The 25,174-nt window shown below is 45.4% G+C and overlaps 1 protein-coding gene across 5 annotated transcripts in view; it reads right to left on the bottom strand.

Annotated features, from left to right (window-relative positions):
* MYO18B (myosin XVIIIB) overlaps window positions 1–25,174 on the bottom strand; it is a 1,573,426-nt gene that overhangs the window by 338,536 nt on the left and 1,209,716 nt on the right. The window lies entirely within an intron of this gene.

Here is a 25,174-nt window from a genome sequence, read left to right as displayed (position 1 = left end):
AAGCTCATGCAGTGGGTGTCTATCTAATGTGCCTGAGGCCAATGAGTTGAAGTCCCCCCCAACCACCAGGAGACCCTCTGGAAAAGAGAGTAGAAGAGTACCTAGATCTTTAAATGTAGTGCTCTGGAGACCAGGTGGTATGTAAACTGACAAAAGTGTGAGAGTGTAGCCCTCCCAGGAACCTGTGACTCCTATATATCTGCTTCTGATGTCTGCCCAGGTTGAACTCACAGCTAAAGGAAAGGAAGTTTTCACCATAATGCCAACTCCCCGTGAACTAGTCGTGAACCCCGCATGTGCTAGCAACTTGTAGCCCCACCTGTTGAGTGCCTTACAGGAGTTTCCTACGAGGTGTGTTTCCTGAAGCATAATGGCATCAGGAGCGTGTCACTTAAAGTATTGCAGTACAACACTATGTTTGATTTTATCTCTACGCCCATTGACATTCCAGCTCAATATTTTAGCACTTTTGTCCCATAGCGTAGTCATTGGATCCCATGTAAGATCCAAGTTCCTCTGTGTAAATGCCAGCATTGTTCGTCGATGCAACTCCAATAACGAATAACAATTGCAAGCACAGATTATACAACTTAAAAAGAGTAAACCCCCCTCCTGAACCCCCAAACCCCCTCCCTGCTACCCTGCTGCGTAGGCTTGAAACTACCCACATCCCCAACTAGCAGAGCGCCTGTTGCCCAAGAACCTGTTAACTAATATGGGGGTTGCCGAGCGCCGCCAATTTACAGCTCCGCGAGGTCCTATTCCAGCCCTAGCCCAGAAGAAAAAGGCAGTTGCAATGTACTAACAAACCAACAAAATGATACATCTGGAGAAATAGGACTACCACCGTACCCCTCTCCATGACCTATGTCACATAACACAGCAGTCAAATCCCAAATCAATAGCTGCAGCGGAGGGATTCTTCACGTAAGGGGGAGTTGTATTTGATGCTGTCGCTTGTGGTGAAGATGGGTTCCAGTGTATGTCCTGCCGTGTGTGTTGGTTCTGGAATGAGAAGAGGAGAGGAGTTGGCCTAACAGCTAGGGTGGTAGACCTTAAATCTGGGGAACCGGGTTCGATTCTTGGCAATGGCGCTGAACATCCTGTGATTCTGGGCAAATCACTTATTCTCCCCGTGCCTAACAAAAAATAAAAAATGAATGTGTCCTCATGTAACGCAACTGGTGCTATGTAAAGTGCTCTGATACCCGATTTGGGTCAAGTTTGCGCTATATAAAACTCTGTAAAATAAAAAAAATAAGAAATAAAAAAAAGTTGAGGTCACCTAAGAGAATGTATGCGCTGTAGTCAACGGTGAGTGGAGCAACAAAGTTGGTGATGAGGTTGGTAAAGGTGGCTCATGGTCTGGATGGTCAGTAGAAGACGGTTCCATTCAGGTTGAAGTTTTCTGAGATTTGCAGCTTGAAGTAAAGGTATTTCATGATTGGGGTGGCGTTCTCAGTGGATGTTGTGCATTTGAAGGATTCCTTGTAGATGATAGCAAGTACTCCTGGCTTGTGATGGCGTCCTGTTGAGCGATCTTGTAGCCCAGTGGGATTGCTGTGGCAATGTTGGGAGCCAATGAGGGGTGACCAGGTCTCTGTGATAAAGAGGTTGTCAGATGCATCTCTACTCAGCAGGTCACATATTTCGTTTGTGTTTGCTGAGTGATCGTGTGTTTAGAAGCATTCATGTGAGTGGGTGCTGACGTGTAGGTTTGCTATTGCATGTGGTGTAGGCATTGAGGTGCTTGTGTGGTGTGTGTGTTGGGAGGGGTGTTGAGGGCGTTGTTACCATTTGTGTGGGGGAGTGACTGCTGGAGAACCGGCAGTGGGTGCAGGTGAAAGCTAACATGGTGTTAGGCATGACAGCAGTTGGGGGAATGGTCTCCATGGTGTAGCGACCTAAGGAGTGAGGTGGATTATCACTGGGCAGTGATCAGACCAGGGTTCCTGCACTGAGTGCGGTCTTGGCACAGACAGATGCAGATGGGCTTGCCTTTGGTGCACGGTCGTTGTGCCAGTGGTGTACCCACTGTGCTCGTCTGCTACGCATTCATGTTGCAGCTGCCATTATGTAGGTCCTGGTAGGGGGGAGGAGTATAGTGTGCTGTGATGTAATTTCCTGTGCTGATAGTAAAATGTGAAATTGAAGAGGAATAGGATTTTACTTTTATTATTACCTCTTTTTAATTTGATGTTATCTGACTAAGATGCTGTGATCATTAAACAGTTCATGGCATCTATCTACAAAACGTTAAGTGGCAGAGACTCAAACAGATTTATAACCATGCTACGTAGTCAATTGGGCTGGGTATTTTATAGAGAAAAGCTTGTCTGTGTTTAGCATGTACTTATGTTTGAGTATAGTTGTATATGACTGTACAAGAAAATGTGATTTTTTTAATGAAAAGTGGCAGTGTGCTTGCTGAGTGTAATAAAGTATGATGAAGAAGGATTGTGTATGTGAAGTGTCAACCAAGATGTTTTTGTTTAAAGTGATTATCCATTTTTAATATATCAATAAACTGTCTTCCTAGTGCTCTGTCAGTTTATGAGAGCATGTGAAACATTGTATGTATTTGCTCAATATGATCTACCTCTATGTGACTTTGCTGAATGCCATTTACATCTGCAGGGTTACCTTAAAAATGTGCACTCCTCTGTGCTGATGTTCAAGGTGTTGTGTGGATGTGTTGGATGCCATATATGTGTGCTGTGAGCTCTGTAAAAGTGCTGATTGCTTTGTGTATGTTGTACTATGTGTGTGAGATGCTGGGCCGATATGTTGGTGGTGTTAGGTCTTCTAGGGTATTTTGGCTCTGGACAATGCTGCAAAGAAGTGGTGTACTGTGTGGGATGTTTATGTGTGCTGGTTACTGTTTAGAGGTCCTGGATGTTGTATAATGTGGGCTGTATAGAAATGGATGGTAGGTGCTGTGTGGATAAGGTTAGATCCAGGTAGATGTACTGAGTGCTACACTGTTTGTCCATTGTATCGAATAGATAGATGTGCTTAATGTGGTGTTATTGCGTTGGGTGATTCGTTCTATGTGGTACTTAGATGAGCTTTACTGTGCATGTTGTGTTTGCACTAAATACACTATATTGTAGCATGTACTCATCTTTTATTGCACTTGCTGGTTGTTATATTTTGTATGCATGATTTGCAATTGAACGGGAATGCATTATCTCATCACATTCCTTGTCATGATTTAAATGCTCAATGAAACGTTCTCTCACCGATCTGAGTAATTAAAATGCTACAAAAATGTTTATGATCAATGCAAATAACTCATTGGTTGTGGTGTTTGTCAAAAGGGGATGGTCAGGAGATCTCCCTACTGAAATATTTATATTTACCTTTGGCTTGCTGTGCCCTGGGGATATGGACTGCTTTAACCTCTCAGTACAGCCGTTAGCCAAAATATAGGGATGTGGACTGCCCAGCATGGGCATGACAATGCCCTCACCCCTAGCAAATGGGGAGTCAGTTTTTCTGGCCCCTTGGGGGGGTGGGAGAAAGTCTGCTATTTTTTTAATGTAGGGGTGGGGGCAGCATGGGCATGGCCATGCCCCCACTCCAAGTGAATGGGAAAACAGTATTTCTGCTCCCCGGGGGTCAGATGGGGTCATTATCCCCAATCTGCCCTTAAAGTGGGCAGAAATCCCACTAGACACCAGGCAAATTTTATTTTTGAAAAATATATAGGGATGGGGATTTCCCAGCATGTGCATAGTTACGGGTAATTACGTCCAATCAACCTCCCCAGGGAGGAAAATAATATATATATATATATATATTCACTGAAAAAACCATAGGTTTCACACACGTTATAGTTAGGAATTAGCATTTAATAACCTTGCAAATTCACTTAAAAAACCATAGGTTTCACACATGTTATAGTTAGGTGGATATTTCACTCGTAAAAAAACAATGAAATTCCCCCGTTATAGTTAGTTCAGATAACTATAACTTGCGCGACCGCAATCCACTGCTGATGACGTCACATATTACATCACTCATGACATGGTCAGTGGCATCACTCATGACATCACTGATGACATCATCCTTGTGATAGAGTGGCAGCCGCGCGAGTTATAGTTGTCTGAACTAACTATAACGGGGGAATTTCATTGGTTTTTTACAAGTGAAATATCCACCTAACTATAACATGTGTGAAACCTATGGTTTTTTAAGTGAATTTGCAACGTTTTTTAAATGCTAATTCCTAACTATAACCTTTGTGAAACCTATGGTTTTTTCAGTGAATTTCAAAGGTTTTTTAAATGCTAATTTATGTATGTATTATTTTTTTTTATATATTTATTTTACAATAAACTACGTATTAAAATTTTTAAAAAAAATTATTATTTTTTTTTTTTTGGTTTTTCACCGTGCGCGCACAGTGCGCGCACCCCCGCGATTTAAAAAAAAAAAAAATTTAAAAACATTTTCTGCCTTCGGGGTCCTTCAGGGACCCCCTGACAAAGGCTAGGAGTCAGGAACTCTCTACCCTGCCCCCTTTTCACGTTCTCCACCTTCCTTTTTCACTCTCGCACTGAAAACAAACAAAATGGCGGCCGACACTTCCTGATTTCAACCGATTCGAACGTTGACTAACATGTAACCACCAATCAGAATTACGCTCGTGCCCGTTAGGGTACTCGCACGGTGCGCGCACGGTGCGCGGCTATAGATATGTATGTGCTTTTAACTGCAATTTTCTCAGGAACTACTGAACAGATTGACTCCATATATGCAAAAGGCACATCCCTGAGCTGAGGACTACCTCTCTGCCAAATTTCAAGTAATTCTGTTCAGCCGTTCGGGCTGTACCTTGGACTAAAGGTCCCTATGGAAAATTGCATGGGAAAAACGCGTTTTGGGACCCCCCCTTTTTTCTCATCCCCCGCTTGACGAATCCCCCCGAGACTTTCAGGGTAGGAGCGGAGCGGAGCGCCCCACCTATTTTGAAAATTTCGCGAGGATTCGTCAACCGGCGCCAAAGTTATTCCAAACAGAATGTTGCGGATTTCCTATGGAAACACGGTCCTAACTATAACTATCTACTGGTGACCGCCAGTAGATAGTATATATATATATATATATATATATATATATATATATATATATATATATATATTGTCCAACAAAGTGCCCAAAGCAACGGGATTACACTCGACTGTGCCCAGCCATCCGGCAATAATGATGCAGCTTGCCTCTTTGGTCCAATTTATTTGTTTATTTCTGCCGACGTGTTTCGAGGCCATGAGCCTCTTCTTCCTGGGCTGCTTGAAAGAACGCACTGAGACTCGCATTAGTGTTGTTTCCGGTTTCATTTATTTGCATGTTACCCAGTCGAGTGTAATCCCGTTGCTTTGGGCACTCTGTTGGACAATATATATATATATATATATATATATATATATATATATATATATATATATATAGGGGTGGGGGATGCCCACCATGAGCATGGTTATGCCCCACCCCAACTAAATGGCGCAATAGTCTTTCTGAGGGAGAGATGAGGTAATTTCTCCTGAACCTCCCCCGAGGGGGTCAGATCACCCACTGGAAACCAGGGATTTTGTTTTTATAAAAATGTTGGGGTGGGGGCTGCCCAGCATGGGAATAGAATTGCCCCCACCCCAAGTAAATGAGGCAACACTTGTTTTGCCCCCTTGAGGAGCAGATGGGATAATTTCTGATGATCTGCCCCCAGGGGAGGCAGAAAGCCCACAACATACCAGGAATGTTTTTATTATAACAAAATATAGGGGCATAGGGGTGAGGGCTTCCAAACATGGGCATTGCTATGCCCCTACATCAACTAAATGGGGCACAAGTCTTTCTGGCCCACTAGGGGGCCGATAGGGTAATTATCCCTGATCTGCCCCCATAGGAGAAAGAAAGCACCCACTAGACACCAGGGGGTAATTACCCCTGATCTGCCCCAGAGGGGGAAGAATTCCCATTAGCACCATGGATTTTGTTTTTATAAAAATATAGGGGTGGGGGCTGCCCAGCATGGGCATGGCCATTTCCCTTTCCCAAATAAATGGGGAAGCAGTCTTTTTGCCCTCCCTGGCGAGCACATAGGGGAAAAATTACCTCCAACCTGCAACTGGGGGACCGAATGCCTACAAGACCGCATGGCTATGTCCCCAACCCGACTAAATGGCACAAGAGTCTTTCTGCGCCCCAGGGTTATAGATGGGGTATTTACCCCATATCTATCTACCAGAGGAGCAGAAAGCCCGCTGGATGCCAGGTGAAGTTCAGGATGTTCCACCTGACACCAGGGATTTTGCCTTTGAGGCAAAAGAAAGTGGTGTGGCTGTTGCACTCTGACATTAGCCACAACTCACCCTAAAAGGGACAAATCCGTCTCCACCCAAGGGGCAGACAGGCAGTGTGCCCCGAATTTTCCCCTGGAGGACAGAAAGCCCACTGTATGGCAGGAATACATATACTTTTAAACAAAATAAGGGAATTAGTCTTGCCCATCCTAACATCAGACACCACCCTCACCCAAAAAAAACATATTCTTTCTGCTCCCCTGCCGAATGGCAGGTAAGAGGAAATTTTATTCTTTTGGATGTTGTTTTGACATATGGTCCAGGAGAGTGTAGCTGGCTCCCAATATCATCTCACTTGCAACGGTGAGCGGCTGCACTTTTTGACCTTGGGTAAGCTGCCATCTGGAAAAACCTACCAAACCCAACCTTTCTAAAAACTAGATATCCGGGGTAGTCCAGGGTGGTGTTCCTTGTATGCATCCCACATCATTGTCTTACCCATAATGCCCTGCAAACCTCAGACTTTGACTAAAAACACATATTTTCCTCACATTAATGTGAGGAAAACTTATGGAATCTGCGTGAACCAATAAATGTTAAACCACACAGCATTCCCTCAAGTTTACCGATAAAAATAGTACCTCAATTGTGAGGCTAGGCCAAGAGACCTTGAAAAAAAAGGCCCTAAAGTGCTATGTGTAGAGGTCAGCAATAGGGGTTGCTGCGGGATTTGGGGCCGTGTTCGACCACCACCCATGCAAACCTACCAACCACAGACATTTTTTATAACTAGACAACCGGGGGATTTCAGGGTGGTGTGCTTTGCAAACCTCAAACTTTGCCTGAAATGATGCATTTTCCTTACCAAAAAGGTGCAGGTTTACTAGATTTCATTATGTTCCACATGTGCTAGGGCCCATAATCTATAGCCTCCCACGTTGGAAGAAAAGGGTCAATTTTCGGTGAAAAAATGTGATGTATCCATGTTGCCTTTTGGTCCATTTCTTGTTGTGGAAAATAGGCCTACCCACACAGGTGAGGTACCATTTATATTAGAATACTTAGGGGAATGCTGGATGGAAGGACATCTGTGGCTTCCTGCATATTCCAGAACATTCCATCACAGAAACTTGGGCAAAAATTTATTTTTGTAGGTAAAGTGTGAGGTTTGCAAGGGATTCTGGGTAAAAAAAAACGACGAGAGCCACACAGTCACCCCACATTGGATTCTCCCAGGTGTCTAGTTTTTAAAAATGTTCAGGTGTGCTAGATTTCTCTGGGTGCCACCTGAGTTAGGATCCAAAAATCCACAGCTACCCAGTTTGCAAAAAACAGGTCAGTTTTGAGTGGAAAAATGTGATGTGTCCATGTTGTGGTTTGCGCCACTTCCTGCTATAGGCACTAGGTCTACCCACACAAGTGAGGTACCATTTTTATTGGAAGACATATGGGGCAATAGAATAGTAGAAAATCTGTTAAAACCAATTGGATTTTGCCTCATTTGTACCTTCCAAATGTCAGCCAGTGTGTAAGAAAGAATACCCTTCGAAAAATACCCTCTAAATCATATGCTTGTACAGGAACCCACAAATTCAGCGATGTACAAATAACCACTGTTCCTAAACTCCATATCTTGGGCCTATTTCAGAAATATGTAGATTTACTTGTTCCCATGTTTCACTCTACATATTTCATCATATGAATTGGTCCATACTAAGTACACAATAAAAAAAAAACATTGTATGGCACACCTGTTTTTGTTGGCTCTGGGTGCCTTGGGTTCTTGGAGAACCTACAAATCCTAAATAAATCTGAACACAAAAGGGTCTACCGAACGTAATAGTACATTGTTTTTGTAGATCGCCATCGTGACAAAAAGTTACAAAAGAAAACATTGTCACAAATGGCTGGGTTTTTTCAATTCATTTTCAATTTTTTATTACTTCAACAATTAGATTCTTCAAAAAAAACTTTGAGGGAGCTACACATACAACCCTTTGCTGAATTCAGAATGTTGGATCACCCATGGGTTTCACAATGGTTTCCTCCACAAACTGGAAGTAGGTCGAAAGGACACAACTAGGAAAAATTAGCTACCTCTTTCAAAAATGGCAAAACTGTGGTGAAACATTTGGCTTTTTGATTCAGCTCTGCAAGTTCATGAAAGCTTGAAAGATGGTGACTTTAGATCAGCAAACCGTTTGTTGATGCCACTTTTAGGTAGGAAAAAGCAAACACTTTTATCCAGAGCACTTTTTTCCTATTTGTTACCCTACCCCAAAAACTCAAAATCTAGCTATTTGTTGGCTATTTTCTGAGTCCCCTCCAGGTAGTGGCATAACGAAAGTTGAGGGACCACCCTTCTGGGGGCATTGAGGGGTTCGCATGCTCTGCACCCAGTCAGGGGCCTTGCGCCCGTGAAGAGTACCAGAGGTGGCCCTGCAGCTTGGGGCCCAAGCACTGCAAGGGCTATTGTTACACCACTGCTTCTAGGTGAATCCTCAAACCCTGGGAACCTTTAGAAACCCCAGGATGTTGGAAAAGAAGGATGCAAGTTTGACGTAAATACCTTATGTGGACAAAAAGTAGTGGAGGCCTAAGCACAAAGTACCCCAAATAGACAAAAATGGGCTCAGCACTGGAGGGGAGGGGGTCAGGTGGAGGCCCAGCAGTCAAGGGGTTAAAAATCAAAATGTATACCATTATATACAGACTGAAATATTTATATTACAATCTTGCTTCCCAGACCCATAAGCTCCTTCTTGTGGTATAGCTACAGAGAGCTTTAGCTGTCTTTCACAGACAGCATTGTAGTAAATACTATACCATAACATTAGGATGGGCTTTGGGTCTGTCCTTTGCTGGATGACTTCTATGTCTATTTAAATTCCCTGCTCCTAATTCATTTGTTTTGCTCTTCTCTCCTACCATTGGAGTGTTTAGGTTTCGCTCTTGTTTTTCATTGGTTGAAGGTATTCTCGCACCGCTGATGTTCGGTAGTTGTTTTCTGTTTTTGGTGCTATTTATGCTTTAACAGTCAATGCAAGTGCACGTATTTAGATTTCTCCCCCTGCATACTTGCTCTCTCCATGTTTTTTAACCCTTTCCCCGCTGCCCGTCTCTCCTTCTCTCTCTCAAAATGATGCCCCTCAGAAATCATCTTTGTTTTCCCTGCTTCTTCCCAACTATATCATCATTCTTTATTACTCCCCAACACTGAGCACTTCTGCCTCTGTGCCTCTTCTCCCCGCCCCCTCCCTCGCATCTTTCTGTGTCCACTAGCCACCGGGCATTAACAATTTTGGTAAGGCCAATAGCATTGATCAGCAGTCTTGGAACATTGTTTTTAGGTCTCGCCTTGGCAGCGCATGCGCTGCATGCGCTGTCTCAGCGAGACATAAAGTAATCTGTATGTTGGGTGAAACTCCATGTAATTTGTCATACTGCTTGCAATTTGTTTAACTGTGGCATTGCTGTTCTTATCTTGCTTTCTGTTGGCTGTTGATCCGATAGTAACTTCCATGTAGTCCAGAAGCAGCGGCACCTAACTACAGTTTTCGTCCACTCGCACTTGTTTTAATCGCCACGGCGCCAGCTTCATGGTGTGCATTGTAATAGGTGCCAAGTGCAGGCAGGATTGTTAAAGCCCGTGCTAAGATGTCTTCGCACTATAACTTAACCTCCTGTGTCTCCGGCACCACTCACTGGCTTCGTGCTACAGCGCTTCCCGCATTCTTCCTTTTTTAGCTGCTGACTGTCTTTAAGTGTCAAGGCATAGCAAGAAGAGGCTTTGACTAAAAGCGAAGCACAATCAATGTGATTTCCCTCAAACTGCCCAGTTTCAGGATGCAATTTAAAGAAGGGATGTAGGCCTACATGGCTTCCCACCCGTATGATGGCCCAGCCATGCCCTCAGCGCTGGTGGAACAGCGCCACGCAGTGGTCTCTCCGCAAACTAGCCACTAACTAGTTCAGTTGACTACCGGGGTTTTGCGGGACCGGCTTTTAAGTGAAACTTTAGATAGCTGGTTACCCATTGAGTACAAAATACACTTAGAGGAGTGCTTGTCTATCCTTCTACTTATTTCAAATATTTACCTTGCTTTATGATGCATACGTTTTAGACATAGAGGTCGTCAAATTAATTTTCAAAATGTGTTCTAAATGAATCGTGTATGTTCAAGTTTTATTTGAGCCACTCTTGTTTTCTCCTTTTTCCATGACTTCTGTTAAATGTTTTCGATCTCTGTATACTTTACTATGTTTACGTTTCTTGTACTCTACGTTTCACATAGGTTTCGCAATTGCACTAACTGATTTGCTCAGAATGTTGGGCACATTTTTAGGTCTTGCCTTGGCAGCGCATGAGAGTTTATGCTATTGGCATTGTAAATGACAATGCCTTTTATTTATTTGTTTCAAAAACCAACACATTAATAGAAGGCATTGTAATCTACAATGCCAATAGCTCAAACTCCAGTAAATGTGAGACCTATTGCATTGCAAATGCTTGTTTATTCTTACAAGATGGCTGATACATTGCATATAAACACAATGGTGATGGCTATGTTGGAAGTCTAGAAAATAAAATATCAACAAAGCTGCTAGCCAAAGCTATTGATTTAATCAGTGCTTAAGGTACCATTTAGCAAGAATCAACAAAGGCAACAGATGTGCCCAAACCTTTCAGAGGGTTGATTTCTATGCTTCTAAGATGTCCAGTATTTTGTGTAATTCCCTAACGTGGTGACCATCTTAAAAGCATAGAAAATAATGTTCCTCGGTGGCCAGACATAGCAATTAGTTTTGCCAATGCTTGTGGTACAATTATGCAAGCATTGGCAAAGACGATCGCTGTAATCAGACCTCAAGACAAAATTCCGTAGTCATCTGTCAAATTAGGAAAATAATATTTTTAAGAGGCTGAATGCTATTTTTAATTCTTCGAAGAAGGCTTCCACATCAACTCTATGAGTAACGTGACGAGCACTTTGGAAGTACAAAAAATATACCATTCCAAGATGACAAGCAGTTCTTTGAGTTTTGCCAGTGTTACTGCTGCATTGACAAAACCAACACCAGCAAAAAAAAAGCATTTGCAAGCAAGACAATTGGATTTGCCAATGGTTGTTTTTAGTAGACAGGGCAAAGTTGACGCCTTTCCCTTCTTATGACCTGTTCACTTTTCCTTGCGAATCATCTGCATAGGTTGACCTACCTTTTTCCACCACAAGATCAAGCAGATGTACGACAGCTTTGATACCCAAGACCCTCCCATCATGACTGCCACCACTGCCCCCAACAATGCCCCAACAGATCCTGCTCAACTGAACCCGCTCACCATGGACAACACTCTCAAGACCATGAAGAGCATCCACATACCCCTGCCCGCACCACATCTTCAACAGAGCAGCCACCTCCATCGCCCCTGAGCTACACAGCACCATCAACTGCTCCATTGAGACCGCTACCTTCCCCGACGATTAGAAAAATGCAGAGCTCAACCCCCTGCTTAAGAAGCCATCCACTGACCCAACAGACCTCAAGAACTTCAGACCCATCTCCTTGCTCCCCTTCCCAGACAAGCTCAGCAAGTAGGCCATCAATGTCCAACTCTCTGAGTTCATCGAGGCCAACAATGTCCTGGACATGTTCCAATCTGGCTTTGAAGCAACCACAGCAATGAGACCGCCATCAGCGACATCCGCTGCCTCCTCAACCGGGGCAAAACAGCAGCCATCATCCTCCTGGACCTCTCTGCTGCCTTCAACACCATCTGGCACCGCACCCTGTGCACGAGACTCAATATATTTTCCTATTCTGATGACACCCTTCTGATCCTCCCCCTCACCAACGAACCCCAAGCTGCCAGAAATAATTTCCACAACAGGATGAAGGCCTTCGCAACCTGGATGAGAGACAGCTGCCTCAAACTCAAGTCAGACAAGACCGAGGTCGTTCATCCTGGGATGCACCCCGTCCACTAGGGATGTCACCTGGTGACTTCCACACTAGGAGTACCCCTCACCCCCTGAGACCATGCATGAAACATTGGCATCATACTGAACTCCTTGCTCACAATGAAACACCAGATCAACACCGTTCCGTTCTCATTCTTCCACACGCTTTGCCTGCTTCCAAAGACCATCAGATAGATTCCCACCTAATCCACAAAGATGGTCACCTACGCTCTCATCAGCAACAGGCTCGACTACTGCAACGCACTCCATGCTAGCGTCACCCAGTACCCCCTCAGGAAACTACAAAACGTTCAAAAGGCCGCAGCCAGACTGGTCCTCAACATCCCCCGCCACAGCCACATCACCGGACACCTGCGAGAACTTTCAAGCTCCTCACACATGCCTACAATGCCCTCCACGACAGAGGACCAGCATATCTGAAACACTGCCTCTCTAGCCACGTGTCAACGAGGCAGGCATCCAGGGTTCAGCACTCAACTGGATAAAATCCTTTCTAAAAGACCCCACCCAGGCAGTCTGCATCAGCCATTTCACCACCCCCAAACTAAAAACTACATATGGGGTCCCACAGTGCTCTTCCCTCTCCCCCCACCTGTTCAACCTCTACCTCCTCCCACTAATAAGATCCTTGAAAGAAAGAAGAGTGACCATTTTCAACTACGCCGACAACCTCCAACTTCTGTTCAAGATTGACAACTCTCCCCAGTCAATCTCTGACTTCCAATCCACCATGACAGTCATTCATCAATGGATGGACCATAATCATTTAAAGCTGAACCCCAGTAAAACTGAACTGATACTGACGGGTGATGCACACAGGCAGTGGGGCCCACATTATTGGCCAAATAAATTAGGCTCCCCCCTACTCCCACCACCTCAGTAAAAAGCCTTGGGGTCACCATTGGCAACGACCTGTCCCTCAAAACACACATAGGCACCGTGATCTCCACCTGCTTCCTGCAGCTATGGAAAATAAGGAAGATAAGTAGGCTACTATCTCAAGCTGCTCTAGTCCAGGTCGTGATAGCCCTGGTCCTATCTCGTCTGGACTATGCAAACGCCAGGTTCCTGGGACTCCCACTCGGCCTCACTAGGCTACTCCAACTGGTACAAATCTAAGCGGCACCGCTAATATTTCAACAACCCAGGTGGCAACATGCTTCCCCTCTCCTTAGGAAACTGCACTGGCTCCCTATTCCCCAGCGCTGTGCTTTCAAAGTTGGCTGCCTGGTGTACAAATCCCTACATGGTCGCAGCCCCAAATTCATCGACAACCGCATCTCCCGATACACTCCCACACGCAGTCTCCGCTCAGTTCATCTCCACCTCCTCACAGTGCCAACCTTTAAGCTGAAACATCAAGGAGGATGCAGGTTCGCGACCTTGGACCCTCGACTATGGAATTCCATCCCCTTGGAAATTAGACTTAGCACGAACCTGCTCAGTTTCAGGAAGTCTCTCAAGACATGCTTATTCACACTTGCTTATAAATGATCTGCCTCGGGCTGGCTATCCCCTAGCCTCTTTAGCGCCAAGAAACCAACCGGTGAATGAGTGCTCTACAAATCATTGTTAACATAACATAACATAACATATCATAACGTACCCACCAGACAACTCCACTCTGTCCAACTGGCCCTGGCCACTGTCCCATGGATCCACACAACCAGGACCAGAGGAAGATCCTTCTTCTACCTCACCACCAAGACCTGGAACACCCTGCCACTCCACCTCAGGCAAGAGCTGTCCCTGACCCAATTCAGGAAGTCTCAAGACCTGGCTCTTCGACTGAACCCCAGCGCCCAAACAGATGAGCAGCCTCCCAATTCCCCCCCTCCCCATCAGCGCCTTGAGACTCTCTTGGGTGAGTAGTCATACTATTTAAACTCTGATTGATTGATTGATTGATTGAATTCTCATGATTACAGCCACTTGTTATTTGCTTTATTATCACATTTAAATTCAAATAAGATTGCAATTTAATTTATGTAGTTAAAAAGTAGTTTGTTTAATTTTTGCTACTATGTTTGTAACTTTGGGGGATATGCACAATGAAGTGGCGGAGCATGTAGTTAGCCTCCTTGGCTTAACGACACGCTCTGCCACTTCTGAAATGCAAGGCTGCGCCATATTTACAAGAATGTGGTGCAGCCTTGCGTTTTCCCCTGCGATGGCGCTAAGTTTAACAACTTAGCCACAATGCAGGCACCCTTGCACCAGAGTGCAAGGGTGTCTGTGTGCAGGGGAGGATTGGTTATGTGTAGGAAGGTGTCCCTTCCAGCACATAAACAATCCTGAAATGCCATAATGTCTCTTTCATGTGTGCTGTTTCATGCTGCACACATGAAAGTCACAAAATGGCATTTTCTTTTTTTAGATTGTTTATGTACAGGAAGGGGGACCTTCCTGTACATAAACAACCCATGGCATTTTGCTTTTTCCATGTGTGCTGCACAAGGCAGCACACATGGAAAAAGTAAACACGCATTTGCAATGCAATAGGTCTCGCATTTACGCAAGTTTAAGCTATTGGCATTATAAATGACAATGCCTTTTATTTATGTTTTAAAAACCAAAACATAAATAAAATGCATTGCCATTTACAATGCCGATAGCTCAAACTCGCTTAAACGCGAGACCTATTGCATTGCAAATGCTTGCTGTAATTGTGTGAGCATGGTTGTGTAAAGCGGTAACAAGAACTGCATACCTTGATACTTGCTCATAAAGCACTCATGCCACACAAATGGAATGGTAATGTGCTGGGCAAATTGAAGTGGTTTTTGCAGTTGCAATGGGCTAAGTGTGGTTTATGTGGCTTCATGATGTATTGGAATTATGTTCTAAAGCTTCCCTTATCAACCATGCGGAATACATGCTAAATGTGTGGTAAAGCAATAAAATGTCTGTGGTTGATTTACATTTTAACTACATTTGTCTTTCGTTAGGTTGGCACAGCACCCAGGATAATGTGCTGCATGGCTAAAAACTTTTAAGGTCCCAAAAGCGAGACCTATTGGCTATGCCAATGCTTGTTTGGGGTCTGTCCTGACACAGTCCCTGGCCTTGAGCCTATCGCTGGTCCTTTCTCTGGCCCTGTTATTGGTTCTGTCTGAGATTCTGTCTCTTCTCGTGTCACCGGTGCTATGTTCCAGTCCCTGACAGAATCTAAGATTGCACCTCGAGCCCTCGGCCCGGCCACGGTTCCCTTAATGGCTCACCAATTGCTTATGTTCCAGTTAGGAATAAAGACCCCGGTGACTGGCCCTATTCCTGGCTTGTCCAGACTTCTATCTGGGGGTACGGAGGCTCTGAGAAATTGTGAGGGGAGATACGGGTGAGGGAGGCAGGCATAAGCAGGCCAGGGATGGACGAGAGGAGGAAGGGTGGGTTGGGAGGAGGGATCGAGAGAACAGCACGGGATGAACAGAAAAAGATGAGACGGGTAGAAGAGGAAGGAGCAATGGAGGAAACAGGGAGAGACTGTTTCGCTAATAGAGAGAGGGGTTAGAGGAAGATACGGAAGGCAAGAAAGAGTTGATGGGTGGAAATGAAAAGGGTAATACGGTGAAGAAATGAGGTAGAGTGACGGGGTGACAGGGGGATGGAGAAGGGAGGAAGGTAAAGGGAGTGGAGAGAGGGATTTGAAGACAGGGGCAGGGATAGGTATGCATGGGTAGTGAAGCGGGTGAAGGAACGGGGGTGGGGGGTTGCATAATCCATTGAAATAACAGAGATGGGTAAAAATAGGGACAGAAAGGGTAGGCTTCACAGTTCAGCAGATAGTGACGGCTGGGGTACAGGAACTTCCTGAAAGAGGGAGAGGAGAGTGTCGAAGCCGGAGAGGATGTGGTGTCTTGGGGGCGTGGCATGGCTCCTCACCGCGCTAATGATTCGGGTCACAGTCTATGGCTGCCGAGGAGACCTCGCAGTCCTTCACTCTGACTTGTACACAGCAACGCACATCACTTGCCACCAACGTGGATATGAGCATCCAGTACACAGATGTGCAATGCTCTTCACATACAAGGACATCTATCGACATAAAGGTTGGTGATGCCATTGGGGCCATATGCGAAAATACACACGGACAGCATCATTGCCATAACTGACACTGAGGAGAAATCACAGGGTTATAGAGCAAGTCATTTTCACTCAATAGCTACAGTCAGATTTCCAGCCCCCCAAATTCATACTGAATGTGGGACATATGCGATAAAACCACAAACGTTTGAAAACGCAAGACAAGCACCCAGAGTGTCTACAGAAAATCAGGACTAATATTCGGAAAGGCACTCTTGTGCCCGAATGATAAATTGGAAGGGGCAGTATGCCTGGGTGGGATACCGTTAACTTCCACCCAATTATAACCTTCACCCGGGTTTCCCAGGTTTGACAACACCGGAACTGATTTTACTTGCCGGTAAAATCACACAAGGGTTAGGCTGCAAGCACAATCTAGCCTTGGCTCCTGGCCCCCGCCTGACCCACCCCCACCCTCCTTCCATGTCACAGGGCACCAAGGAACGCTCACCACTGCCAGCATACAGGCCCTGTTCTGTCTTTACACCATCCCCACCTCAGCTTCTCAGAGCAGTTGGTTAAAGTAAGCACATTTGTCCCCAGAATGGAGACCCTGCAGGCAGATTTGAACCTGGTAGTTCCCGCTCCACGTGGTATTTATTACCCAAACACTCACTATATACGGCTTTATGTGCAGGGATACTGGCCAGAAACATTATTTCCAGCCACAAGTTATCTCTGCAATTAAATCCGGCCACCTTGTATTCGGGCACTAAGAGACAGCCTCTGGTGCAAGCTGTCCACGAATCGAGATATTGAACAAAGGTGTCATGTACGTTTCGTACATGACACCTTAATGAACCCCTGTCAAATGTTGTCAGTATACAATCAGTTTCTGCTTTATGAACAAGTGAAAGCAGCTGCCACCAACCAAAGCCACCTTCTAGCCTACAAGACTGACGAAGTATGCACATGTAATAGTCACCAAATCAGATGCCTCTGCCATGACGAGTAGTGAGACGATCAGCCATAAACAGTGACAAATCAAGGCACTGCCTGCAACAGGAGCTGAAGCCTGCTAGGGATGTGTGAGCCAAAAAACTGTGCAGAGAGGAGCATGGGGCAAAAAGCCGTAATATTGCATCTATCTAAGTCACTTGGGAGGCTTGCTCCAGCAGAGGCCAGCGTTGGGACAGGGAGACAGCGGGAAGTGACGAGAAAAAGTACCAGAGACACAGTTTGTTTATTGCTGACAAGCTGTTCTAGTGACAGGGGACAGATCTCACCAAATTAATGCCAGATAGCATGATATATCAGTTGACAGCTAAGAGTGACGAGGCAAACCACAAATGAAAATGAAAAGAACATGAAGTCTTTGGAGACAGTCATTAGCAAGCTGTCTCCGTGGAGCCGACGGGGGGACGGAAAATTAAAGCACACGATGCGCGCACTGTGTAACGCTAGCCCTTCGTGAACATGTTTCTTATCTGCTTGCAGAGAGGAGACGCCATGCGCGCGCACAGCGCCTGTCCGTGCGCGCACATGGTTTGTCTCCCTTCGCTACCAAAGCGACAACAATAGAGTCTCGCCAAGCGACGCAGCTGCGGTGCGTTCGCTAGGCGAGACCTAACTAGGAGAAATAATGTATTTCTCCTTGTTTCGCCCAGTTAAGACCAGGTTTTCCCTGGTCTTATATTTTGCACTGCCTCCTATGTATGCTGCCCTTGTACATAGGGGGCAGTGTCAAAATCAATGGGTGTTGCGGTGAAATGCCCACCGCAACAACCACTGCCCACCCCTTTCACGCTACGCATAGCTTGAAAGTGGGCATTATTCACAAGGCAGCGTTAAGCCACGTTAAGTGGATTTACATTGCCTTGTAAATAAGGCTAAGCCCCTATCGCTACCACAACGTTGTTAGAAGTGACATTGTGATGGCGATAGGGGCTTGTACATATGCCCCATAGATGCCTATTCTCCAATGTCACCACTTAGGTGTGGGGGTGCTGTCCGGAATCAGAGATTCTAGCCCTCCAGTATCACCATTTAGGTGTGGGGGTGCTGTCCGGAATCAGAGATTCTGGCCATCCAGTATCACCATTTAGGTGTGGGGATGCTGTCCGGAATCAGAGATTCTGGCCCTCCAGTATCACCATTTAGGTGTGGGGATGCTGTCCGGAATCAGAGATTCTGGCCATGCAGTATCACTGCACCCAAATGCGGGGCACTAGGAATGGGGGGCCTCGTTATTAAGATCTGTTTGCGGTCTGAAAGTTACGGTTCTGAAAGCCAGCAGGGCCAACTCAGCTGTTCTTTCTTCTGAGGTCCATAAATTATGCACCATAGAGTTAGGTATAGTAAAACGTGGTCATTACAGCGCTTTAACACAGCATAACTATGTCATCAGGTGCTCCATAAAATGTACTATAAGTTTCCGCAATATCGACTGCAAATTGTGTTAGACAATTGGTCACCACTTGGACAGTCCTTGCAACTAAATATCCTATTTTCTTTTCTCTCACAGTTACAAAAGGCCAACTTCACTCCCCCCAAATTACCTTGACCCCTTGCAGAAAGCGCCTGAAAGCTCTTTAGCTTCGATAAGAATGAAACACGAAAAAGAAGTCAGCTCGACTTTTCAAGATCCTTTGTCATTTCAGACAGGCTAGTCCTAGATTGCAAATAAAAAAACGTTTTCATCCCCGCTGAGCGAAGGCAGGAGCCACCCTGCTCTTTTCCACACCAAGTTTTAAGGATCGGGACTTTCACTTTCTTCTTGTGGAATAATGACCTAATCACAAAAGTATTTTCTGCAGAGCAGTAACAATAACCAGCTTTTCTAATGCTCACCGGTGTGCTTGGCCCCTTGACTTCTAATGCTGAATTGAATCTCAGAAGTAGATTCCTCAGTGAAATGGGTCAGGCAGCTATAATGCCAGAAGCATGCTGTGCATTACCAGGTGCAACAGATTCATCAATGTTAGCCCCAAGACAATATCTTCTGTCTGGCAGTCAAATAGTTGCATAAGAGCCATGGACATGAAATGTGTATATTTTTTATTTAACGGTGTGTGTGTTCTTACCAAAACTGCTTCGTTGTAGCTTATTGATTTGATTTAAAAAAGGGTAAAATATGATCATATGTCGGTACTATCAATCATTAAAATTCTATTGAGTTATATGCACAAAAATCTTTCAGTGTGAAAGTAACAAAATATTGCAAAGATGCGCATGCAGTTCAGGACTTGTAACAAGAACATCTCAATTTCCTACATAGTCGAAGTGCAGTCTTTCAAGACCTCTGATTTCAAACTAATGATATGTCTTTCCTCCTATAATGATATCGTATCATCCCAATCTCTGGACAATGCGCAATTCTAAGTTACTCTTTTCATTATAGTCATGTATATTTGCTGTATGGAAAGCAGTAGCGGTCCGTGGAGGGAGTTCGGTGGGCAGTGAGGCGGGGCGGGGGAGGGGCAGGGTGGGGAAATGTAAACACCGGAATATGGATGAACGGAGGTAAGTACACATTTAAATAAATAAAACAAATTCCTTTGCGTGCGCTGCATCGCAAAATGCGATGCAGCGCGCGCAACGAAATGGCTAGCAACGAAAGGCTTTGCTAGCCATTTCAGTCAACAGTTATCACATGTCAGTGAGAGCGACGAGAAGCGGCTGGAAAAGGACAGCACAAGACGCATTGAGGCTTCAAACACCCTTAACCCTCCCTGGGACCTAAAAACAGCTCGACACAGGGGCTCTCACACTTTCAGAAGGATTGATGCGCATTCTCAGTGGCGGAATACAGTGAAAACACATACACCTACTGTCTGACACAGACTACTGCCCGCAGGCACTGACACAGCCAGCCTGCTTTTTGACACTGATATACGCACACAAACACATCTGCATACTGACACTGACACACAATCACATCTGCTTACTGACACACACAAACACATCTGCATACTGACAAACGCACACAAACACATCTGTATACGGACACAGACACATGCACACAAACACATCTGTATACAGACACACGCACGCGAACATCTGTATACAGACACACGCACACAAACACATCTGCATACTGAAACACGCACACAAACACTTCTGTATACGGACAGACAGGCTCACGCAAACATATCAGTATACAGACACACACACACAAACACATCTGTATACGGACGCAGACACGCTCACATGGATTAACAGATGCACAAATGCGTACATCAACACGTTCACTCTGACACTCAAGCACATCTGTACCACTTCCAAGCCAGCATCCACGCACAATGAAACACTGTTCCAGACGTATTAGGCCAGTAACGTGAGCAAAAATGATCTTATAAGGAATACGGCACTTGGTGAAGTCAAGGTTACTCTTGTAAAGGACTGTTGTAGCTTTCTAAAACAACGCATGATCCCCAGCCCTCGATACGGGCTATTGGTGCGCGGTGAACTCTGCCCCCCAGGCGTGAAGAAACCAAATGCCAACAACAGGACAGGAAGTGAATCTCCCTGGTGCAATGCTGGCACGGTCTGAGGCAGGCCTGCCGTCAAAATAAGTGTCCACAATATTCCCTGGTCATACGAGCCACCCTCGGCAGACCCGTTAACTTCCAACCCGCTAAGGAAATGTGAAGCGGCAATGCGGGTAGAAGATTTTTAGCTGGGGAGCTATTCTGGTACTGCGTCCCCCGCTGGGACGATCGGCAGACGGGACTTCTCCTCCCTCGAAGGTGCCTCACGGAGGGGTCGGGGCAGCCTTCCCAACTTCGAGTGCAGCTCCTCTTCCGGTTGTCGACTTCCTGCTGGGCGGGGTGCAACGCTGCCGGCGCTTCCTTAATGAGGCATCCTTGGTTACCCAGCAACAGCACGGCTTCTCCAGTGACGCGGTCCTCCTCCTGGAACTCGGGCCGGAGTGGTGATCAACAACAAATGATCAGGGTGCGTAGTCGCTTCTCGACACACACTCGCGGTCCCGCTAACGGGCCTGCGGCGGTGACACACACAGCGGTTTCTAGTTCACGGGCCGGCTGCGGTGAATCGCAGGTGGCTCCCAGTATCCTGCAATCAGCTGGCAATGTAGGCCCCACGACAGACAACAGCTATACGCCGACACGCACATCGAGCCATAGAGGTGATCCGTGGGGTCAATTAGGTGCAGGCAAAGCAGCCTCCGTGACAGACACCAGCTGGGCCCAGGTTCAAACATACAACGTCGCAGGGCCGCTTAGTACAGCCCTGAATATGGTGTAGAACACACATGCGCCGCTGCCATGTTTACGTCAGGCAGAGATGCGAGACAAAAAAAAAAGTCGAACTGGCAGACGAAAACTGTAGTTAGTGGCTGCTGCTTCCGGACTACACGGAAGTCAGTTTGACATCAGCAGCCAGTAAAAAGCCAGCTAACAGGAGCTGACAGGAGCTGTGCCAACATTCACCAAAATGGCAAGCGGCAGAAGAAACTACTGGCTGCTTTTTAACATGCGAGACCTAAAAATTAATACAAGTAAATGTGAGACAATGCCTATTTTGGCGTGCACTCTTCCGTTTTCTGTGGACTGACACTGTTGGTTTTTAAACTCTGCACACTGGGGCACTGCTGTTCAGTCCCCAGTGTACATGTTCTGACACCTAAAATTGGCTAAACCCCTTTTGGCATATTTAACTTTACAGTAAGGCCATAGTATATGGTGCAGTAAATGCACACATGACATGGAAGATAAATGTCTGTGGACTCCAAGACTTATTGTGTCATATACTAGGCTGACAAGTAAAAATACTTTGAGGTTATATATGTAGCCTGCGTGCTGCCGCTTTGAAACCTTCAGGCAGACCTGTGAAAATGCACACTTTGACAGGAGGGAAACCTATTTTTAAATATCAAGAAAGTCTTCCCTAATATTTAAAAGTTGCACATGTAAGAATTTGAAATTGGTGTGACTAGCCTCCAAAATCTATTTTCACTGCAGTGGCTTTGTCTCTTTTTGTACTTTGGCTTAGGAAAAGCTAAAAAGTCAATTGAATCACAGTATGTAATATTTATTAAAAGTATAAACACATGTTGGAGCTGGATTTCTGATAAATGTACAGGAAAAGTGACATTTAGGTAGATATACCTCTCCTGCCAGTAACTACAGAAGGACAATTAGCATCAGCCTGTGTACAGGGACTCTCCCTGTCAACGATGCACCCCCTGAGAAGGTGTGAAACTGCTTCCAGAGCTGAGATGGTGGCTTGGGCCTTTTAAGGGTCGAACCAAATAGAGCATACACTAGCCTATGCGTCTCATTTGCAAGACACTGTTGATAGAAAAATGGTTTTGGAGCCCGCCCGTTGCTTACCATATGTTGGCTCGCATAGCAATCTTCTTTACAGCCTCGTAATTCATCGAGGCAGGCCTAACACCATTTCTGTTCCTCTCTGTGGAGCAGGGACCAAGCACTGATTGATTTAGCTTAATTAGTGCCCGTCCACTACTCCCGATGTGATTGAGGTACTATTTTGTTCTTTTTAAAATTTAGTGCCATGCAAACAGAGGGCGTGTGACTGGAAAAAACATGCCCAGCAGGCCAAACAAAATTGCAAAGATTTCTTTTCTATAGTTAACTTTCTTTTAATTTGCCAAGTCTTCTTTTCTCACTTTGCACGCATGTTTTCTTTTGTTATTGCTCATGGGTGCTGTTCTCAAAAGTTGAGGATTATTTTATTGCAAAGCAACATTCTATCTTTATTTTGAGTAATTTCTGAAATGATACTTAAACACATAATTATTGAGTATACCCAAACCCAATGCACGCTAATCCACCCCATCACACCCCACACCAATCTGCCCCACTCAATCCAATTCACCCCATACCACTCCAATCCACCACGCTCCAATCCTCCCAATCCACCCACTCCAATCTGCCCCACTCCAATTCATCCCACTCCAAATCCAAAACAATCTGTCCCACTGTAATCTTCTACACTCCAATCTAGCCCACTCCAATCCAAAACAATCTGGCCCACTCCAAATCAATCTACCCCACTTCAATCCATAACAATCTGCCCCACTCCAATTTAAAAAAATGTGCCCCACTCCAATCCAAAACAATATGCACCACTCCAATCTAAAACAATCATCCCTACTCCAATTCAGCCCACCCCAAATCCAAAACAATCTGCCGCACTGTACTCTTCCACATTCCAATCTGGCCTACTCCAATCCAAAACAATCTGCCCCTCTCCAAAACAATCTACCCCACTTCAATCCAAAACAATCTGCCCCACTCCAATCCAAAACAATATGCACCACTCCAATCTAAAACAATCAGCCCCACTCCAATCTGCCCCTCTCCTATCTACCCCACTCCAATTCTCCCTACTCCAGTCCAAAACAATCTGGCCCATTCCAATCTTCCACACTCCAATCTGCCCACTCCAGTCTAAATCAATCTGCCCCAGTCCAAAACAGTCTGCCCCACTCCAATCCAAAACAATCTTCCTGATTCCAATTCAAAATAATCTGCCCCATTCCAATCCAGAACAACCTGCACCACTCCAATCTAAAACAATATGCCAACTTCAATCTGCCCCACTTTAATCCAAAACAATCTGCCCCTCTCCAATCTGCTCCACTCCAATCCAAACCACTCTGCTTCAGTCCATCAAAAACAACCTACCCCACTCCAATCTGGCCCACTCCAATACAAACCACTCTGCCCCACTCCAAACTACCCCACTCCAATGCAAAACAATCTGCTCCACTCAAATCTGCCCAACTCCAATCAACAACAATCTACCCAACTCCAATCCAAAACAATCTGCCCCACTCCAATCCAAAACAATCTGCTCCACTCCAATCCACAACAATCTGCCCCACTCTAATCTACCCCATTCCAATCTGCCCCACTCCAATTCAAAACAATCTCTCCACTCCAATCTACCCCATTCTAATCTGCCCCACTGCAATACAAATCAATCTATCCCACTCCAATATATTCCTCTCCAATTTGCCCCATTTCAATCCAAAACAATCGGTCCCATTCCAATCAGCCTCACTCCAATCAGCCCCACTCCAATCAATCCCAATCCAAATCAATCTTCCACACTCCAATCAGCCCCTCTCCATTCAATCCCACTCCAATCAATCTCAATCCAAATCAATCTTCCTCACTCCAATACAAAACAAACTGCCCCACTCCAATCTGCCCCACTCCAATCCCCCACTTTAATCATCCCCACTCCAATTCAATCCACATCACCCCAATCTACTCACCCCATCCCAATTCACCCCACTCCAATCCCCAATGCCAATCTGCCCCTCTCCAATCCAATCCACCTTTCCCCTATACAGTCCATCCTACTCTCTCCCCAATCCAATCCACCCCACTCCAATCTAATCGATCCCCCACTCCAATCCAAAACAATCTTCCCCACTCCAATCCACTCACACATTTGTGCCCTACTTCAATCCAAAACAATCTGCCCCACTCAATTTAAAACAACCAGCCCCCTCCAATGCAGAACAATCAGCCAATTCCAAACCAAAATAATCCGCCTCATGCGAAAACAATCTGCCCCACTCCAATCCCAAACAATATGCATCACTCCAAACTAAAACAATCTGCCCTACTTTAATCTACCCCACTACAATCTACCCCACTCCAATTTACCACACTCAGTCCAAAACAATCTTCCTCACTCCAATCCAAAACAATCTGCTCCACTCCAAACTTCCACACTCCAATCTGCCCCTTTCCAATCCAAAACAATCTTCCCCACTTCAAGCCAAAAGTAATCTGTCCCATCCCAATCCAAAACAATCGACACCACCCCAATCTAAAACAATATGCCATCTTCAATATGCCC

This window comes from Triturus cristatus, chromosome 11 (assembly GCF_964204655.1).
Source record: "Triturus cristatus chromosome 11, aTriCri1.1, whole genome shotgun sequence".
NCBI lineage: Eukaryota > Metazoa > Chordata > Amphibia > Caudata > Salamandridae > Triturus > Triturus cristatus.
The sequence above is the reverse complement of the archived record's forward strand: the minus strand, read 5'-3'. Positions and strand labels throughout refer to the sequence as shown.